Source organism: Zootoca vivipara, chromosome 13, assembly GCF_963506605.1.
Source record: "Zootoca vivipara chromosome 13, rZooViv1.1, whole genome shotgun sequence".
Taxonomy (NCBI): Eukaryota; Metazoa; Chordata; class Lepidosauria; order Squamata; family Lacertidae; genus Zootoca; species Zootoca vivipara.
Window position 1 is genome coordinate 14,803,591 of NC_083288.1, and position 21,812 is coordinate 14,825,402.

Here is a 21,812-nt window from a genome sequence, read left to right on the forward strand (position 1 = left end):
CAGGAGAATAATTGCATTTGTGTAGCTTAGCTCCATGTGCCTTACGAGTTTCAAAACTCCTGGAAAAACCAGTTGGGGGACAGCAGTAGACTCTGACAACATTTTGCTTTTGCAGCTTCTGCAGAACAGATCGAACTGGTTTCCTAGCTTAATCAACCAAGGAAGCTTGGAATGATGCAAGGTGTAATAAACATAATGTCAAGAAGAGGCCTTCAGCCAAGTGTATTCAGAGGTGTGGAAAGACGTTTTGGCCATTGTGTCTTCACAGTCACTGCACACATGACATTTTACCTACAGGGAAGCTATACACTTGTCACATGTTAAGAAGTAGGTGTCTATTTGCATGATTCTTAAACACACACACATTGCTTTATTTCTCTATGATTGCTGCATATGTTACATGTGAACTGATTACATTCAAAATTTATGAGCCGAGGTGATGTGAAAAATTGTTTGTGGCACTGTGATGCCTGACTAACACACACAAGTTATTATTTCGTGTTACTATCTTCAGCAATCGAACATACATTAATTAGCCGTCATTTACCACTGGCTTATGCTTAAGAAAGCTGTAATCGGCGGTGTTCTAAAATGCGGCTTTGCCAGCAGTGCTTCATCTACCGACAGCATTTCGCCCACGCTAGTGTTTTCCAAACTTCTGAAAGTTGCCACACACTTTTAAAATGTAAGTTGGTAATGAAAGAAAATTACCCAGGCAGAGAGGCAACAAGAGGCCACCTGAGGGCAGGCAATCCTACCGTAAGTGGGGTGATTAAATGCTCCAATCACACCTGATGCAAAAACAGGACATAATGAACCATTTCGACTGGAGACTAGAAGCAGCCGAAGCCAGAGCAGTTAATAAGACAGACACAGCTGGCATCCGCCTCTACAGATGGGTGTTGTGGGCTCCCAGATGTATTTTAATTATTTTATTGAATATCTCACAAAAGCCCCAACAGTTCTCTCGTGACACACACGTTTTTGTTGGGAGATTCATTCCCCGGGCGACAAACGCTAACAGTTTCCCCAAGCACACATATGGGGATCATTATCCAGCACTGTTTCTGAATTTACATTGGCCATTGGCGAGTTTGCTGGAATGATTAATGTCTTCCTGCGCTGCTTCTCCCAGATGACTGATTCAGGGTGTGGTGGTCTTACAGTGGATATGGAAAATGTCATTTGGCCAATGTTGATATTTTTGTGGAGGGAAAATGCAGATCCTTCCACCCAGCACTATGGCACATACTTTTAATGAGGCTTTCTTTCTTTCTTTCTTTCTTTCTTTCTTTCTTTCTTTCTTTCTTTCTTTCTTTCTGAATAAGTTTCAAATGTTTAGAAGTGTGTATTAGCTATTAAGGGGCATAACACACATCACAGGTGCACCTTCGTTTATTATATACTGTATAACAGGCATGTCCAACAGGTAGATTGTGATCTAACAGTACTGTAGATCACTGGATGTCTGTGGTAGATCACTGGCTCCCCTCAAAGAAGCTCAACAACTTTGGCTCCCCTAAAAATGCTCAACATTTTAGCCCTTCACCCCCCCCCAAAAAAACAGGGCTTTCCCGCTTCAGAAGAGCTCAACAACTTTGACCTGAATCCCTAAAAAACTAGGCTTTCCTCCTCCCTAAAAAAAGCTTAACAACTTTGACCTGAACACCCCAAAGGGGGGTAGATCACTGCCAGTTTTTAACTCTGTGTGTAGATCACAGTCTCTTCAGAGTTGGCCACCCCTGCTGTATAAAGAACAACAAAATAAATGCTTCTCCGTAGCAGAAACAGCCTCCCCACCCCCCCAGTTCTGAATATGCTTGTCATATGGCTAGCTAAACTCAGATCTACGAGTATTCTGGACTTAATAAATACAATGTGTTTTGTACTACGGCTAATTGAGTTATTCGTCAAAGCAAAGCAAAAATTCTGCCAACGGTTGTATGAATGTTTAATGCTTGGGTTGTTGTTTTTTTGACGGATTAATTTATTTCTACCATTTTTTGGGGGGAGGAAAGAAAACAAGCTTTGCAAAGCACCAAAGTTTGCTTGCTCCTTCTGACTACTGAAAATTTTACTTTTTAACACTAGGTGCTGGCAATGCACTTTCCAACCTATCCTTCCCGCCTTAAGGACCTGACACATTATTTGAAAATTCAGACTGCATGCCAAGAAAAAGACTCTAGCGCAGGCATCCCCAACCTTCGGCCCTCCAGATGTTTTGGACTACAATTCCCACCTTCCCTGACCACTGGTCCTGTTAGCTAGGAATCATGGGAGTTGTAGGCCAAAACATCTGGAGGGCCGCAGTTTGGGGATGCCTGCTCTAGCGGATTGAGCAGACGAGACCAAGAGTGGGTCCAATAGTCATGAAGGTGGCTTCTGCATGCGCTGCAGAGGGAAGTGAGGGGCAGGTGGGGCTCATCGACCTGGGAAGGTAGCCCATCTAGGAGAAGGAAAAGTCTGATCCTAAACCTCTGCTGCCTTTTCAGAAGAAAAGGCTAAGGAATAATCCCTACACTAATCCGGAGTGGATGTTTGGATGGCTCCTTGTATGCCTCCACCTGGCAACTCTTGCTCTGCTTTTCTTTGAACCACGTCAGACAGGTTAGGAGTGGGGTCTGGTGGCCTGGACAGCCCAGGACCTCCAGACACACTGCCCAAGGATCCCCTTGGTGCTGCTAACACAGCCGTTTGACTTCACTCCATTGTCTCTTCAGAAAGGCAGATGTCGACAAGAATACGAATTTAAATAGTCATGGCTTCCCCCCAAAGATTCCTGTTTTCAAACCTCACAGCAATCAATTAAACGTACACAATTAATCAAAATGTTATGAATAGTGTGTAGCTAGATTGACTTGTTTTGAGATAGCTGACTCTTTCTGTTCTTTACATGAACCGTGCTGCTGATCTATTGAGGAAACACTCCTGCCATAAAATAGCATTCTCCCTTTCATCTGTCAGAACAGTTTCTTCAAATTATTTGGGTGGCGCTGTGGTTAAACCACTGAGCCTAGGGCTTGCTGATCAGAAGGTCGGCGGTTCGAATCCCTGTGACGGGGTGAGCTCCCGTTGCTTGGTCCCAGCTCCTGCCAACCTAGCAGTTCGAAAGCACGTCAAAATGCAAGTAGATAAATAGCGGGAAATAGCTACAGCGGGAAGGTAAATGCCGTTTCCATGTGCTGCTCTGGTTTGCCAGAAGCGGCTTTGTCATGCTGGCCGCATGAACTGGAAGCTATATGCCGGCTCCCTCGGCCAATAATGCGAGATGAGCGCACAACCCCAGAGTCGGTCACGACTGGACCTAATGGTCAGGGGTCCCTTTACCTTTAAGATGGGGTGGTTGGTAACATGTTGAGAGATCAAACTAGACATTATTTTTAAAAGCCAAATGACCCATGTGGCTGTCCTTCATAAGCAGATCTCACTGAGAAAAACACCCTACGGTAGTTGTGTTTAAAATAGCCAAAAATACGTCGTACTGAAATGTGAGCAGCCTGTGACCATGGATACAGGGGTTCATCAAATAACATGAGAGGTTATTTCATCTGAGTTGACCAAAATTTCTGATAGGCGAAGCTTTCGCTCTTTTTTCTACGTCAGCATTCATGTTTGGTGACAGTAGGACAATCCGTACCCTTCTTTTGTAGTCCACACCCAAAGTGGCCCTCACATACCCTTCATGTAGGGGAAAGTGGGGCACGTTGAGCCACGGGGCACATTGTTCCTTTCCATTTTAAAACCGTACTTTAGCTTTTATACAAAGTTTATGGCAACAGTACAACAACAGTGATGCTACATACTGTCATTGTGTATGGGTTTGGGTTTTCAAAGAAGTTTAAACAAAAATCCAGATTTGTTAAATTAGGTAAGCTTTAGTAAACAATTTTATATGCATTGTCAACCATGTAGCTCTAAAAGTTGTAAAGGTAGCTGAAATATCTTTTCATTTATGTGATCATAGTTAATATAGCTGTAGTATGTTCTAAAATATTTGTCATGGCTGCCAGCCTGTTTTGCTTAAAATAGATTTATGTCTTAAGTGGTGATGTGGGGCACATTGATCCAATTGGGAATGGGGTACATTGAGTATGGATCAATGTACCCCATGGAAAATAGCATAGTTTATTAGTTTTTGTGTTATATTCTGTTAGTTTACAATTCTTCAAATGTGTAAATTAATAAATGTATATGTCTGGTGGATTACCGGTACTTGCAACAAGCTTCACGACTTCATTATGGACTTTCAAAAAATGCAGCAAGACAATTGGCGTATCAGTTTGGGAGTAAGAATAAAATTCAAATGCCACCAACTTGGGAGAAAAATGAAAAGGCTGGCTTAGATTGGGCAGAAGGATTTATGAAATGTCATTCTGCTTTACTGTCACTTCGCATTCCACAGGCAACAAGTTTGTCAAGAGCAACAAGCTTCAACCGTTTTAACGTAAATGAGTTCTTTGATGAACTCCGCCACATTCTAGAAAGAAGTAATTTCTCAGCAGGTGATATATACAATGTAGATGAAACTGATGTAACCACAGTGCAGAAACCATCAAAAATCATTGCTGTGAAAGGTGCAAAGCAAGTTGGCCGAATGACATCAGCAGAACAGGGAACTCTTTTGACAATGTGTGCATGTATAATAAATGCATTGGGAAACAGCATTCCTCCACTTTTCATATTTCCAAGGGTGCATTTCAAATATTATATGATTAAAAAATGGTCCAAAAGACTGCATTGGTGCTGCACATCCCAGTGGATGGGTGACAGCTGATAATTTTATTTGATGGATGAACCATTTCATCAAATACTTTAGAAGTTCCAAAGATCACCCAGTGCTTCTGATTCTAGATAACCATGACAGCCACACCTCTATTGAAGTTTTGGATCTCGCCAAGGCAAATGGAGTGACAAGTTGAAATGATGCTGACTCTTAAGAACTTTGAGATTTTTTTGAAACTCTTTTGGAAGTTTATACTGTGTAGTAAAAATGCCTTATTTGCTCTTGCTCAATGTGCCCCACTTTCCCCTACTCATGCAATGTATCTTATCTGTCATGGACCTTTGACGAAGATGCCATCTAGAACTGAGAGCTCTTCTTTGGATGTAGTGCAGGCATAGGCAAACTTGGCCCTCCAGAGGTTTTGGCACTACAACTCCCATCATCCCTAGCTAACAGGACCAGTGGTCAGGGATGATGGGAGTTGTAGTCCCAAAGGATCTGGAGGGCCGAGTTTGCCTCTGCCTGATGTTGTGTATGGGCTTGCCACATGATAATTTTAGGCAACATCTCAGTTGCTCCAATTACATTTTGCCTGGTTCAGTCCTGGTTTGTGGGCTAGGCAAACGTTTACTGTTATCAGAATTTTGATCAGGTTTGTGCACATGGAATTGGTACCTCTGCTCTGTCAAAAGGTCTGGACCGCGTTTTGGATTTTGAGGGAGAGCTGTGGAGGCCAGTCACAAAATGGCCTCCCTAACACAAAATGGTTGCCATGTGGGACATGACAAAACTTATGCGTGTGTCATGAGTCCCAAAAAGACATTCTGGAGGTGCTGGACAGATCAGAATCAGGAATGGGAGGTGTTTTGCCCTGTGTATCACTAATAATGTCAAGATGCTTGTGACTTACCTGGGTTCCGGTTTCCGCCTGCAGGAATGGCGGACCTGTTTTCCATCCCTCTGACCTTCGTGAGGAATTTGGCGGTTGCTAGGGGAGTAAATGGCAACCCCCTAACCTCTCTGGGGGTTACGGAGAGGGGCCGCTGGCCCGCGATGCCCCCAGACCCACTCCGACTGTTTATGGAGTGGGGGGGAGCTTGGGCTGAAGCACTTACGAGGGCCAGAACTCCCGGACGCTAATCTGCATGGCGGGGATTTCCATGATTAAAGAAGATAATTAGGCTTAAATCTATGGACATACTTCAGAAGGAGGGGCAGAAGCGCTGTTTACTGCCGAGAAATCTATGCTGCTGAGGGTGAGGAGTTAAAGGCTGTATTTCATCTGGAAGAAGGATTGATGGGGACGGAGCGATAAGGGAAGCGAGTCTTTTTTATTTATTTTCATATGAGTTACTTCGTACCTTCCCAGACGTGATGTCCTGGCTTGTTTGGAGTGAAAGAGAAGCAAAAGACTGTGTGAGTTGAACTTTATAAACTGTTGTTATTGAGCATATTTTTTGAAGATGAGGAGTTGCTGACGAGAAAAGCCCCCCTCTAGTTGGATGGGAGGAGTGCCTGGACGCGTTCGGAGGATTTATGAGTTGTGACGCACTTTGAATTGGAGCAGCGACCTGAAGCTAAGTTCAGCTATAGGGCAAGGAGATCCATTAATTTACCAAGAGTCTATGCATGGTGTGAGGTCTGGTTCTTCTGCCTGGAAAAGCTGTAAATTTTATAAAGATTGTTAATCTATGAGAGAAAACGAAAGTGATTTGAGTTTTTTTAAGATGGCGCTGCTTCGTGTTGAGAGTCGACGCAATAGGGACGCTCCAGACCAAGAAGATTTATGGGGAGGCTGGACTGATTAACTCACACAGGAGAAAGAACATTTGTGAAACTTTGTTTGACATTTATCTCAGCAGCTGGGAAATAATCGGTTGAAAGAGGAAAACATCTATGTGACTGTAAGGGAAAGATCTGGATTATTATGGACTCGGAGAGACGATTTGAACTTTAGAAAAAAGACGGCAGTGGACGGTTGCGAGGAATCCCCAATTTCTTGAAGCATGGGAACCCAAAAAAAAATTTTTTTTAGATGATTTGGCATAACATTCGGTTTGATTGATATATATGTGTATAATTTGAAATAATGAATGTGATATAATTGGTTTTAATTGGAAAAATTAATAAAAAGATATTTTTTTAAAAAAAGATGCTTGTGACTTACCTGTGGTTGCTGTTTTTCCACCCCTAGTTACTGAGCCAGCTCTGTTGCTATGAAGGGAAAACCTATCCTTCCATGCAGTTTATTCTATCTATTTTGGGTTTTTGGTAATGCAATCAAAATGAGCGATTTCCTCTTCTATGCAATTAATAATACCAAACATGATTTCTGGAAGGTGTGGATTTCAAGGGTTGGAAAACAGGCGTTTTTTGTGTGTGTTTACAATTTCAACCCCATTTCCCCATTTGTTTTATCACGTAAAGCTTTCTGCGTACAAAATGCTTGTTAATAAATATCCTATCAATAATAAAAGATTTTGCCTGGAAATGACTTCGGGAAGACCCAGGTTAGTCCTGAAGTTCCATGTTGTGTGGGAAACTGCATAAGAAAAACTGGCTGGCTGCCTAAATTCAAAAAAAGGGTGGGGATTGGCCCAATCTCAAAAGAGCCCCCAGCAGAGTTTGAAACAGAAATGTATGCAGTCTTTGCAAAGCACCAGAATATATACCGTATTTTCCCGTGTATAACACACACCCATGTATAAGACACCTCCTTTTGGGGGGGACTCAAATTTAAGAAAATGAGGGGAAATTTCCCAGAGTTGTTGAGCTTTTTTGGGGGAGGATTGCAAATAAAAACTGCCTGATTCGTGCGATTGCCAAAGCCACCAATCGTCTGCCCGCTCGCTGCCAGCAGCTGGCGATCGCCCGCACAATAGCCGCAGCAGCAGCCCTTGCCGCAGCCAACAATCAACCACCCTTTCACCACTGGCAAGCTCCTGCTCCTGGCAGCAACCAATCCCATGTCCCACCAATGCTACCCATGTATAAGATGAGCCCACATTTTTTACATGATTTTCTCAGAGGGGGAAACCTACGGAAAACTATGGTAGGTTGTTAGACCTTTAAATTGAATGCCCAATTAAACAGGAAGAGAGGAGCCTTTGAACTGATACAGGCTGAGTGTCAGAGAGCTTAGTTGGAGGTCTGGATCTTAATGGATCGTTTTATCTCCAATGTAAATGTAGTCATCTTAATGGTCCATATTTACCATCATGATTAATTTGGGTGTATATTTTTGGTCCGGTTTTAAGAACTAGGTGTTTAGGGAACATGTGGGGGTTGTTGTTGTTGTTGTTGTTGTTATACCTCAATTATGATCAGGTAGGGTGTTGTTTTATTCTCACACCTCTCAACAAATATTTTGCTTCTGAACGTTTTGTGATGGTGACCAGAGCTGCCAACTTGAATAAAATATTGTGGGAACCAGGCAAACCCCGCCCTGCATAATCGGATCACATGACACAGTGCACACACACTATTTGAATGGGAATGCCCATCAACATTTTGGGGGCCTGGCCTCCTCAAAAATTTTATTGTGGGGGCCTGGCTCCTGTGATGGTGACCTGTGTAATAGTCAAAACATTTGTTACAAGTAGCGTAGCCCTTGATAGACCTCTCCTGGGTTAATCTTTCTAATCCTTTTCTAGCATTTCTTTTAAAATGCCACATCTTGTATTAGCCAATTCCATATATTAATTGTGTGCTGTGTGAATAACCTAATAGCTTTCTCCAGGTATTTCCAAGCCCCCGCCCCTCTCTGAGTTTCTCAGTGGCTTCTGGCTGGCCACGGTTTAAAAGAGAATGTTGGACTAAGATTTGGCAATGCAACACTTTTTTAAAATTCCAAGTTAAGGCTGCAGTTTAAAAACCCTTACTAGGGATTAAGCCTCATTGGATACAGCAGGACTTACTTCTGAGTAGGAATGCTAGAGAATTCAGATGAAAACAGAAATGGGGCGGAAATGGCAAGTGCTTGTTTATTGATTCCATGTCCTGAACGGAAATCAATCTGTTTTCATTGCTTTCAGCCCGCAAACAATCTATAACTGATTGTATTCCCCTCCTCCTTTTGCATTGTGTTTCCTCTGAACGGAAATGAATGGAGGGGTGTAATGTAATGATAGTGCAATTTATGCAACGCATAGAATTAACTATGTGAATTATGTAAGTGACATAATTTTGCAATAGCATAATAATAATAATAATAATAATAATTTATTTATACCCCGCCCATCTGGCCGGGTTTCCCCAACCACTCTGGGCGGCTTCCAACAAAATATTAAAATACAGAAATCCATCAAACATTAAAAGCTTCCCTAAACAGGGCTGCCTTGAGATACCTTCTAAAGGTCTGGTAATTGTTGTTCTCTTTGACCTCTGGTGGGAGGGCATTCCACAGGGCGGGTGCCACTACCGAGAAGTCCCTGTAACTTGGCTTCTCGTAGCGAGGGAACCGCCAGAAGGCCTCGGCACTGGACCTCAGTGTCCGGGCAGAATGATGGGGGAGGAGACGCTCCTTCAGGTATACTGGACCGATAGCAGAGACAAATAATGTAGTTTTTGGTGGAAGATGAACTGCAGTAGAATAGAAACGGGGTTGCATGCAATGAATGCATGGAAGAATGGCAAACGATCCCTACTTCTGAGTAAACATGCCTAGGCTTGTGCTGAAAAACTGTAACCATGGAGGTTAGGCATATTGCTTGCTAATGCCAGCTCCTCGAGCTTCTGTTAAAGGTTTTTAAGGAGCAGATGCTGGATGGAAAAGTTGGCAAACCTGCCTAAGGTGATATGTTTGTGTAATACTTAAACTGAGAATTGAATAATGTGGAATAAAAGCATGTGGTATTGGGTAGCAGCCTACTAAGTTTTACACAGAGTAGAGCCATTAAAATTAATGAATGTGACTAAGTTAGGTTCATTAATTTCACCAGGTCTGCTCTGAGCAAAACCCAGTTGAATACCACCCACTGTTTGTTTCCCGCTACTTGATGTGGTTTTCTGACACATCCATGCTTCTGTCCCCAAGTCCCTATCATTTCCAACCTCACCTTTTCCTTTAATAAGCAGCTTTCGCATTTCAGGTTGTGTTCGTTTGCATAGGTGATGTAATGAGAGCAGGCGGGCTTGGGTCAACGAAAGGAGCAGTGAGGAAACTCCTCTTGCTTTGCCAAATGACGCCTTCCCAATCCTCCTCCTCCTCCGTAGTTTTGCAATCCTCCTCTGGCCAGCTTTTGGAAGGACACCAGCATCTGGCCATGCATGCTGCTGCAGGCATCCAACATACGCGCTTGTAGCATCTGGCCACCCTTCAAGATCTTGCCCAAAGAGTGAGCAATCATTTACGTACACACAGTCCAGCCAACACCAGGCCACCCACTTGAGATTTTAACTTCAGAGCAGCTTTGTCATGCTAACACCTTCTGTCTGTTACACACCCTTTCCTCAGGCTTAGAGCAAGACTCAGTCTCCCCAACTCCTCCTCTCCCAACTTCTTTCTCTTTTGCAATCTTCCTCTTGCTTAAGATAGCCAGATCCAAGTTTAAGAAATAAAGAGGCAGGTGAACACTAACCAGATATTAGTGCTAAGCCAAAGCTGCGTGTGTGTTTTAGGTTAATGTTTTGTCCTTCTGTCCCTTGAAATAAGCTCCCATCCTTTCTGGCCGTGTTGTTTTTTTCTCGCCCCTTTAAGGGGTATGGTACTCTCATTTTCCTACTCATATTGAAATACAGTGGTACCTCGGTTTATGAACACAATTGGTTCCGGAAGTCTGTTCATAAACTGAAGTTTTCATAAACTGAAGCGACCTTTCCCATTGAAAGTAATGGAAAGTGGATTAATCTGTTCCAGACGGTCCGCGGAGTAGTTAAACTGAAGCATTCATAAACTGAAGCGAACTTTCCCATTGAAAGTAATGGAAAGTGAATTAATCCGTTCCAGATGGGTCCGCGGAGTATTCAACCTGAAGTGTACTTAACCCGAAGCATGGGTGTAATTGGTTCCAGAAGTCTGTTCATAAACTGAAGCGTTCACAAACTGAAGCGAACTTTCCCATTGAAAGTAATGGAAAATGAATTAATCCGTTCCAGATGGGTCCGTGGCGTTCATAAACCGAAAATTCATAAACCGAGGTGTTCATAAACCGAGGTTCCACTGTACTGCCCTTCAATGAGGCCAAACTTAGTTTCACAAAATGTTTAGGGATATGCGTACCCCTGCGTCTCCCCAGAAAAAAAGTTGCTCATATTTGGCTAATGGTAGGATCAGTGAGGGCGAGATCGATGCACTGCTTTCGGTTTATGTGGAATCTCCCTGTTTGGATACGCATCCCTATCTGTATCATGATTTATTGACTTATTTATAATTAAAAACATGTCCGTACTGCTTCCCCATCAAGTCTCAGGGCAGCAGGCAGCAATATTAATATTTTCCTCCTCCTCCTCCTCCTCCGTCGCTGATCACTCATAGCCGAGTAAGATTATATTCTATGAATATGGTCTTAACAGTGTGTCCATATGCGACTGTGGAGGCCAATTCTGGCTCCACACACCCTTCCACACAGGTTTCCTGGCGGGAGTTGATCACGGTGAGGATTTGCAAAACGTGCCTTTCTCTTCGCTCCTTACAGGAAGAGAATGCATCTGAAGAACTAGGGCAGAGTAAAACAAAACCGAATGTACTGAGATCAAGCACCAGCAAAGGCCTGGGAGCTCAAAGGTGTTTTTTAAGAGACACCTGGATGTCGTTACTGTGGATGCTTGCCTAAGCTCAGAGGCAACAAGTCATGCGTTATGTACCGCTAGAGCTAAATTGAGACCAAGCCTAATTATGCTGCACTGATGGGTAATAAAACTGCTAGTGCAACACCACAAGTTCAGGGCATATTGGCTGGGTTGCCTTGGCAATGGGGACACACTCTCCTCTCCACACAGGCAGGGTGAGCATAATATGAGGGCTTTGCTTGCACTCAGCCACATAGCTAAATCTTATTAGCTATTTGTGGAGATACCCTGGGATACCTAATTGACTAGAATTGCATGGTGAAGAAGGCCTTTCAAGTTAAAAAAAAATACACAGAGAAGATGGTAAGGTAAGGGTAGCAGCAGACCAGCAGTTCCAATTGCAACAAAAAGGTGTCTGAAATCTATTGAGACGGTTGGGCATCAATACTTGCCAGTTCATTTCACTGGAGATTTCCCTACAAAACTGAATCAGGATTATCTCACCTACAGCAAAATAGGTAGGGTTGATTTGTGGTTAGTAGTGAATGAAAGGCATTCTGCACAATGTGTACAAAATGGGAATCATATATTATACCAGGACTGGAGATATACCACTGACAAAACAGCTGCCATATCCAATGTGTGCTCAGGCTGGGGGGTGGGGACACAGAACTGGAAAACACAAAAACAGTGTTAAAAGCAACTAGCACACACCAGGATCTTTGGAAACATGTCACAGCACACCAGCCAGGGATCTCACTGCCACCTTTGCACCATGCAGAAATAGAGGGAGCCAATCTCTGTAGGTCAAACCAGTACTCACATTGCCACACACCTAATATGCAAGAAATATAGACAACTAGCCACAGGCTGTTAAAGCAGCAACGGCAGGAAATTGCTGGTTTGAACCACACCCAAGGGTAAAAAAAGGTTAACCCCCCCCACAATACTATACAAGGGAGACATAAAAATCAGGTAGCAGCAGCAGCAGCAGCAGCAAGGAAAAGGAACACTGTTTGTTCTCAGGGTGTTGCTGGATCAAATCCATACAGAGGGATTCCTTCCAATTTCCTTGTAGGCACCATTTATTGAGAAAAAATGGGATGGTTTATGCACACAAATGAATGCACACATGCTCCCAGGGGCAAGGGAATGGGAGGGAAGCCAGCGGGAGAGAAGTTTCCTGTAATTTTTAAATATAATGTATCTTTGTGAACCACTTAGAAACGATTGTGGTATATGAATTGTTTAAATAAATAAAAGGCAATACCCTTAAACGGCTCAGGACGGCAATACAAGGACTGCCGCTTTCCATATGAAGCTACCCGGACCATGAGATCATCTCCTGAGACCCTCCTTTGTGTGCTTCCTCCTCAAGAGGTCCGGAGGGTGGCAACACGAGAACGGGGCCTTCTCTGCAGTGGCTCCCCGTCTGTGGAATGCTCTCCCCAGGGAAGTTCGTCTGGCGCCTTCGTTATACACCTTTAGGTGCCAGGCAAAGACGTTACTTTTTAACCAGGCCTTTGGTTGACCTGATCGACATCCATACCCTTTTAAAATACGACTCTTTTTTGGGTGTGTGTGTGTGTGTTATTGTTTTTATTTTTATTTTATATATTGTGATCTTTTCTGTGAACCGCCCTGAGACCTCTGGGTATAAGGTGGTGTATAAAAAAATAAAAAAATAAAAATAAATGGTCACAAATAAAGTTGTGCCACTGACAGTCAGGGCTATGAATTGAAGGGGTACAGAATATGGCACATGTGTGATCTCCCCCAGTGCAGTTCATGCCCTTCCAGTGACTCTGCACCTTTTAACCTGCTTCACCAGCATACATATATTCGCCTCGGCAGTGGCGTATCTGACATTCTGTTTTGATGCACTGGGGCTTCCACCGAATCTTATTGTACTGAAGGATTTCCAGTGGTGCTCATAGCCTCCAAAATTTGTTCTGGATACCTGTTTTCCAAGGGCTCATTCAGACTTCCACTTGCCTGTTCCTTAAACCCCCTCTTCAGTGTTCAGTTGGAAATCCAGATTGCCAATTGTTCCGATTGAGCACTAAAGAGTGGCTTTTCCCAAGGGAGAGCAGCAGGATAAGAGGCAGTGCGGATGAGTCTTAAATTGGAAGTTTGGGCTGAGATGAATAAAGTTTTCGCCAAGGAACAGGTGGGCGTTAGGCCTGGGCATCCTATAGTCAATAACTGTGTGGGTGCCCAATACACTTTGCTGCCTGAGGCAAAAGGACAAGATGGCACCTCTACTGATGGCAGCCAGAATTTCCGCTGCACCTGAGAGCTGCCTCACTCTGCCTTATGGTGGGGCTGGCCCTGTGACCGCCATCTGACGAATAAAATACATAGATAAAACAAATATTTGAATAATAATAAGAAATTGTATGCTGCACAATTGGAGCCTAAATTTTAAACTTATAAGGGAAAATGTTTTCAGAAGCACTGGGACTTCTCACGTGTTCCAAGGAACTCTAGCTTCTGCATGAGCCTATAGTGACCCATTTTATAAATATAATTATACATTTTGAATCATAGAATTGCAGAGCAGCACCAGATTTAGGGTGGTGTGGGTAGTTCTCCTGCATAGGGCACTGAGCTGAGAGGGTACAAATTAACAACAACAATTTAAAAACCTATATTTATATGGGTAAATATACAAGTAAATATAGGGGGAAACTGTACCAAAAGGAATTACTGTGAAAATAAGAAATCTCTGGGGGAGAAGGCCACCAAATTTTGTCCTTGCTCAGGGTGCCCTGGGACCCAGGTGGCGCTGTGGGCTAAACCACTGAGCCTAGGGCTTGCTGATCAGAAGGTCGGCGGTTCGAATCCCTGTGACGGGGTGAGCTCCGTTGCTTGGTCCCAGCTCCTGCCAACCTAGCAGTTCGAAAGCACATAAAAATGCAAGTAGATAAATAGGAACTGCTATAGCGGGAAGGTAAACGGCGTTTCCATGTGCTGCTCTGGTTTGCCAGAAGTAGCTTTGTCATGCTGGCCACATGACCTGGAAGCTGTACGCCGGCTCCCTCGGCCAATAATGCGAGATGAGCGCGCAACCCCAGAGTCGGTCACGACTGGACCTAATGGTCAGGGGTCCCTTTACCTTTTTACAGGGTGCCCTATTACCAAAGTCCACCCCTGTTGTCGAGTTGGAAGGGAACCTGAGGGTCATCCAGTCCAACCCCCTGCAATGCATTTTTCCACTTTTTTTAAAAATATATATGATAATTTCACTTTAACAAAAAAATTAAAGTAACCTACATGGGTGTAGTCGGGGGAGGCAGGAGGGCAGGCTACCCCCCCTAAATCAAATAAATAAATATACTTAAAAGTTGAAATTGTGGAAAGATTTTGAAAGATTTTTCTGAGCACTTGGGGTCAAAAGGCAGTAATTTAGAACTGGTCTTGAGGCATTTCATTCCAAATCTGCTCGATAGACCTGGATGGAGGATGTTGACAGGTGTCTTGCCCCCACAACATAAATCCTGCCCTACACCCATGGTAAGCCACTTACAATATTTTAAATAAAATCGAAATGTGGTTGCTTAGCTTCCCTCCAAGTGTCCCTATTTTCCAGGGACATCCCTGATTTAGAGAAGCCGGTTTCTGATTTGATCCCGGAATGTCCCCCTTTTCCTTAGGACCTCGCTGTTTTCACTGCAGAAATGTTGGAGGGTTGTGGAGTTATCTGAGCCGTCTGAAGGCAATCCTGTGTAAGTAAGGAAGTTGTTTAAAAAATGTTTCATGGTTTATTATGGTTTTTATATATGTTGGAAGCTGCCCAGAGTGGCTGGGGCAACCCAATAAGATGTGTGGGGTATAAATAGTAAAATTATCGTTCTGGAATGGTAAGTCCCTATTTCCATCGGAGAAATGTTGGAGGGTAATAAACACCCGTCTTGTTAAATAAAAAAAATCCTTCAGTGATGCACACGAAAGCTTATACCAAAATAAAAACTTAGTTGGTCTCTAAGGTGCTACTGAAGGGATTTTTTTATTTTACTTCGACCCAGACCAACACGGCTACCTACCTGTAACCGTCTTGTTAAGTTACAGTAAGGAAAGTTGGAGCCGGCAGATAGGAAAAACTACAGCTCCCAGAAGCCTTTGCAACTCCTCCTCACCAAGCACCCCCGCCCCCCAAGCATCCCGTGTTCAGCTCGCGGGCGGTGAGCCAATGGGCGAAGTCAGGCATTGCTCAGGCAAGCAGCACGTGGAGGCCAGGCTGGCCAATGGCAAGGCCGGGAGTGCATCTAGCCATATGAGAAGAGGCAGAGAAGGAGGAGTGAGCAAAAAAGAGGGGAAGGCGACGGGAAGCGAGAGGAGAGAGAAAGGCTAGGACAAAAAAGCAGCAGCGGGGAGCAGCAGCTTCCGAAGTTGGGAAAGGCCCGGGGGAGGGAAGAAGGACAAGGCACTTTGCAGCAAAGGTAAGGGGAGGGAGAGATTGATAATAATAATAATAATAATAATAATAATAATAATAATAATGATGCAAACTCAAATGAATAAATGCATCTGTTTATTTCCGTCGCCTCGTTCTCCGCACGGATGCAGTGGGGGTAATTTATATATATATCATTGCATCTCCTGGGGTGTCAAGGGGAGCGGGGAAGAAATGTTTTTAGAGGAACGTTGTTGGAGAACGACCGAGGGACCCATCACTTCCTCCCTGCAAGAGGTGCTTGAGAAAAGCAGGGCCCCTTCACCCCAGTGAGTTTACCTATTGCTAGTTTTAGATTGTAAACTCCTCGGGGCGAATGCCTGCTCGGTTTTCTCATTAAAATTGAGTGAAATGTAAATCTTGGTTGTTAAACTTTTTTTAAAAAAACACACATTGCACTTGGCACAATTTTAATAGCTAGTCTTCCATTCCATGTGCTTAGCCGCAGAAGTGCATCACTTGTTTTTATTTCACGAGAATACATCCATGCGCCAGGATAGAAGTGAATTGTCTGCTCCCCGTGCCCCCCCCCCCAGGACTCGGAGGGGTTGCTGCCTACATTATTTGGGTGAAATATTGCCAAGAACATTGGAGTTCTTGCTTGCTCCATCAGCCTTTGACAGGATTAAGAAGACAAAGTGGGAAGACATGAGTGGAGAAAGGAAGGTCTGAAAATTTGAACCGTCCTTGGGCGTGTTGAGGGAGAAAGGGATACCTGCTTAGGTGTGTTTTGGAAGAATGGAAAGTTGAATCAGGAGAGAGACTTTCCTCCTTTTCGTAACTGCTAGCAAGTAGCCGTGACCTAGTGAAACTGACTGCCACAGGTTCAGGACAGAGACAAGGAAGTAATTGCACATCGCATAATGAAATTACGGAATGCCTGGTCACAACATGTGGTCATGGTTGATAACTTTAGATGGCTTTTAAAAGGCTTAACTTGTGGAAGATGGACCTGGCACTGGATATCAGTCTTAAGAGCCAAAATAGAGTCTGTGTTCTCAAGGCAGTGTTGCACCAGAGATGTTTGGGAGCAGAACCAAGGAGGACTTCTTGTGCCCTTGTTGTGGGCTTCCAAAAAGCTACCAATGTGGGAAATAAGATTTACCTTACCATCCTAAATGTAACTGGCAAATCAGTATGGTGTGATCAAATCAAATCATCTGCCAAAGCTTCCCGTGGTTATTGCTGAGTTTTTTTGTTTCCTTAATTCTTTTAAGGAAAGGTGTTGTAAGTCCTTTGGCTCATGGGTAACAGGAGATTAGCAAGTTTAAGAAATCATCATCACCATCTCCTCCCTGGCCTTGCCACACTTTTGTCAAGTCTTTTGCCTGGCTGTTGACTTCATTTTGTCTCTGGGCAGATCATGTTCTCTCTTGATAGTTTTCTGTACGTCCTGCAATGTAATGTTGGCATGAGCTAAATGTAAAAATAATAATAAGACAGCAACATGATAGAGAGCATAGGACACAGGAACCTTAAACAAACACATATTTCACTAGTTACAGGTAGGTAGCCGTGTTGGTCTGACGTAGTCGAAACAAAATAAAAAAAATCCTTCCAGTAGCACCTTAGAGACCAACTAAATTTGTCATTGGTATGAGCTTTTGTGTGCATGCACACTTTCACTACCCACTGAGAGAGCTCATGTTATTTTTGCTGTTATGAATACAGTATATGGAGCTGCCTCATGGTGACTCAGAACTTAGTATTGTCTCCTCTGGCTGGTAGTTGGTTCACCAATGTTTTGGTCCAAGATACCTTTCACAGCTCTGTGATGGCAGATCATTTTTAACTGGAGACATTGGGGATTAATCCTGGAATCTTCCACAAGTGGTCTTCCCTCTTAGTTGTGATCCCCATCTCGGAGGACCCGAGAGACTGTTTTCTTTTTACTGGAAGAGTTGTTTGTGTGCAGTAAAAAGGCAAGAATGTTGGTCGGTGATCCAGTCTGAGACATTTGGAAGGCTTGTTTAAAGGGCAGGTTACAGTATTGGTAAGAAAATATTCCAGAGCCCCTATGATGAGTATCTTGCCTCCATTGAAGCAATGTCACTCTCTGCTGTTGGAGTTTACGTGGGATAAACAAGCAGGTACCAAACAGAGAATGCAGGGTGAGGGGGCAAATATTATTGAGATTTTACTTAGCTGGCCTCTGGTATATCATGTCGGAGGCATCAAAGTTATATTGACATGTAAACATGGGAAATCAAGAAAAGCAGCTGATAACTCTGCTGGTCAAAACAGTATTCTGTAGAAGTCTGGGTGCTCTTTTGGTATATATCAGTACTCTAAGTCAATATCTCTAAGTCGAACAGTGAATTGTTTTCATTTACTGTAGAAAGAGGACTGGAGTGTATAATTAATGATATTGGGAGTTCTTTGAAGGATGTTCTGGACTAAAGTGTGTGGGTAGGTTTTGTAGTTGTAGAAAGAGAAGGGCACTAGGATTATTGCTAAGTGCTTAAGCCCAGGCTGCTGACATTTGCATGTGCTAATTTATTTGTACAGGAGCCTCTGGACAAGTTAAGTTGGTAGCCGGCTTGGGGGTGGGAGAGTCTTACCAGCACTCTGCTTTGGAGGATGCCCCAACTGCCTTATAAGCAAGATTAAAATATTTTCAAAATGGGTGTGTGTGTGTAGGCCAGGAGACATGTAAATAACGCAGGGTTTGGGCCCCCTGAGACCCACCAATTTTGTCTGATCTTCCCATATGCCAAAGCAACCCAGTAATGGGGCCGGAGGGAACCAGGTTATGAAGTCCAACACGACAACCCAGACTTTCTAGTAAGTGTGCAGCTTTGGCCTTCTTTTAAGCAGCGAATTGGGAGCTTTCAGAGATGCTCTGTTTCATTTAAATCAGAGGCTGGGAACCTGGTGCCCTGATGTTGTTGGACTACAACTCCCCTCATCCATGACCACTGGCCATTTTAGCTGGGGCTGATGGAAGTTGGGAACCCAGCAATATCTGGAGAACTGCAGGTTCCCAGGCCTCTGATTTAAATGCTCCAGTTTTCAGACCATAGAGATGTTTGGAGGGACTTTGTTGTTGTTTAGTCGTTTAGTCGTGTCCGACTCTTCGTGACCCCATGGACCAGAGCACGCCAGGCACTCCTGTCTTGCACTGCCTCCCGCAGTTTGGTCAAACTCATGCTCGTAGCTTCGAGAACACTGTCCAACCATCTCGTCCTCTGTCGTCCCCTTCTCCTAGTGCCCTCAATCTTTCCCAACATCAGGGTCTTTTCCAAGGAGTCTTCTCTTCTCATGAGGTGGCCAAAGTATTGGAGCCTCAGCTTCACGATCTGTCCTTCCAGTGAGCACTCAGGGCTGATTTCCTTAAGAATTGATAGGTTTGATCTTCTTGCAGTCCATGGGACTCTCAAGAGTCTCCTCCAGCACCAGAATTCAAAAGCATCAATTGGAGGGACTATTCCAGTGTTAAAAGCTTGAGACTTTATATAATAAACGATTCCTTCCCACCACCATTTTTTTAAAAGCACAAAATGTGCTCTGAGACATTCTGCCTGATACTGGTTCCAGCCAGAGCCCACAAATCCAAAGTGCTGCTTATATTTTCTTAGCTTTTAACTCACAGGTTCGTGGGATCCGCACGGATATGAGGGATTTTAACTGTGCAAGCGAGCAGCTCTTTATACATGTGTGCTGTTTAAAAATGGAAAAAAAAATAAGAATGTAAGCAGGCTCCATTGAAATCCATGGTTTGTTGGTTTCCCTCTCTTCCCCCCACCCCCACCCCCAATGCCATCTTTCACTGACTCCAACCGAAGACAGATTGCAGCCACAGATTTCAGGTATGACCTGTGTTACGAAAGCACAAAGATGACAGACTCAGCCTGCTTGAAGCCATGCGCTGGCCTTTTTAATTAATCAGAGTGAATAATGGGGAAAGCTGATCTTGATGAGTGTTCTTGTGCCTTGGCTGGCACCTTCCCATCCACTGCCCTCTGCCAATCCAGAATGGTTAAGTACCCGTTGAACTTCCTTTACAAAGCAAAGAGGGCTGCTTTCTGGGGTTGGCTGGGCTGCATAGCCTTGTCTACAGTTTGCCTGCCTTCTAAAGGTGGCACACGCTTATTCTGAAGGTGGCACACGCTTGTAGAAATTACAGTTTTTTTAAAAACCTGGATACTTCTGCAGTCCGACGGCATAACATTTGGTGTAACAATGGTGATTTGTCGTGCTTCTTAAGCTTCTTGGTTAGTGTCATTTCAGTGCTTTCCCCCCACCATTGTCCAAAGGGAGAATTAAGGTCAAGGGATTAGGTAGCAGAGAAGAGGAAGGACTTCGACATTTCTTTCCCTGTGAGTTCTGTTAGGAACCAGTGCGGATAGCTTATCAGTGCTAGGGCATTGAGCCCTGGGCGTCTAATTCCTTGCAATGGCTGTGGACTGTCTCGTCTGAAGACCAGTTGCTGGGGGAAGTGCTTTAGTCCTCATGCCCTGTTTGCGGGCTTTCCATAGGCTGTGAGAACAGGACCATAGAATCATAGAGTTGGAAGGGACCCTGAGGACCATCTAGTCCAACCCCCTGCAATGCAGCTGTCCCTTGTGGGGATCGAACCTGCAACCTTAGCATTATCAGCATCATGCTCTGAGCTTTTGTTCTGATGCAGCAGGGCCCTTCTTATTTGGTGCAGTGCTCTAACATTACAGACACAAAGTCTTCCTGAATTCCAAGTCTGGTGCTTTCTTTGTCTTGGGCAACAATGGACACTTAATCTCTTGCTTTTGCTCTCCTTATCTGTATACAGGAGAAGAGCGGGTAGGAATTGAGGTTAGCTGTGCTGTCCTTCCTAAGTGTTGGCTAAACGGTTACTGTGTGTGCAGACTCAAGCTTGCTGAATAGAGCTGGTGAGTTTCTCATGGGGTGTTTCTGTTTTGGTCAGCTAGGTGGTTGTCATTATGGTCTAGATGTTGGGGAAATTGTGAGTGAAGGCAGTAGAGGATGGAGAAGTTCTTAACATTTGCATTATTTCCTGTGGTTTAACCGGAATTCTTAAGACACTCCTTTTTGTGTGTTAAATTTACTGTTATCTGTCCAGGACTTTGGGATGAAGCAGGCATTTGGGATGAAGCAGGTGCCTAGCTGCCTTTTATTATCCGTCCGCACTACAGGATGCATCAGTAAGTCTAGAAACACGTGGTATTTGTCATGATTATTATTTTTTATTGGTCTAAACAATAATTTTAAAGACCTTGCAAGATTTTTTCGCACGATGGAACTCTTACATCAATCAGGTAGAATGGGCATTGATCCAGAATAGTGGTTTTCAAGCTATATTCCCAAGCACTTAGTGATTCCTTGCCAGGCAATCCTGTACAATACATGTTTACTTAGAGGTAAGTCCTGTTGACTTCAAGGGGGCTTACTCCCAGGTAAGTGTGTATAGAATTGCAGCTTTAGGAGCTTATTGGAGGGTCTGTAATGGTTGACTAACCATTTAGTTTGGCAACATACGGAGGGCTATCGTGTTCAAAATTAGCCGGACACATTTTGCACGTGGCTATTGGCGCCTTGCAACTAAGTGAATATGCCTGGGCTTCAGGATAGTGCCTGACATATCCACTATCTGGAGGTGTATGCCTGGGGATCATTGGTTCTTGACTGTTTTCACACACACACATCCTGTAGAATTCTATCAGTTAATGTTTTATCTGCACAGTCAGAATGAATTTCAGGGACAAAAGTGTTTTTTTTCTGTGCAGCCTGAACAGGGAATAACATTATATTTCATCATTGTTGCTTGTCTTCATTTATCCCACCCCACTGCCCTGCTCACAGTTGGGAAGAATATCCCTGCATGATGAATGGTCAGTGTCACCATTAAGAAAAATAGGTTGGAATGGGATCAAGTGACTTCTCTTCTTTAAGTTCTCCAGGCTCTTA

At 43.8% G+C, this 21,812-nt stretch overlaps 1 protein-coding gene across 2 annotated transcripts in view; it reads left to right on the forward strand.

The window, feature by feature from the left end:
- Window positions 1–15,747: 15,747 nt before the first annotated feature.
- The window catches only part of ACLY (ATP citrate lyase), a 58,548-nt gene continuing 52,483 nt past the window's right edge, over window positions 15,748–21,812 (forward strand). For both annotated transcript variants that reach the window (XM_060281100.1, XM_060281101.1), the window contains exon 1: window positions 15,748–15,894. The gene's annotated coding sequence lies outside the window, so the exon portion shown is untranslated. The remainder of the gene's footprint in view (window positions 15,895–21,812) is intronic.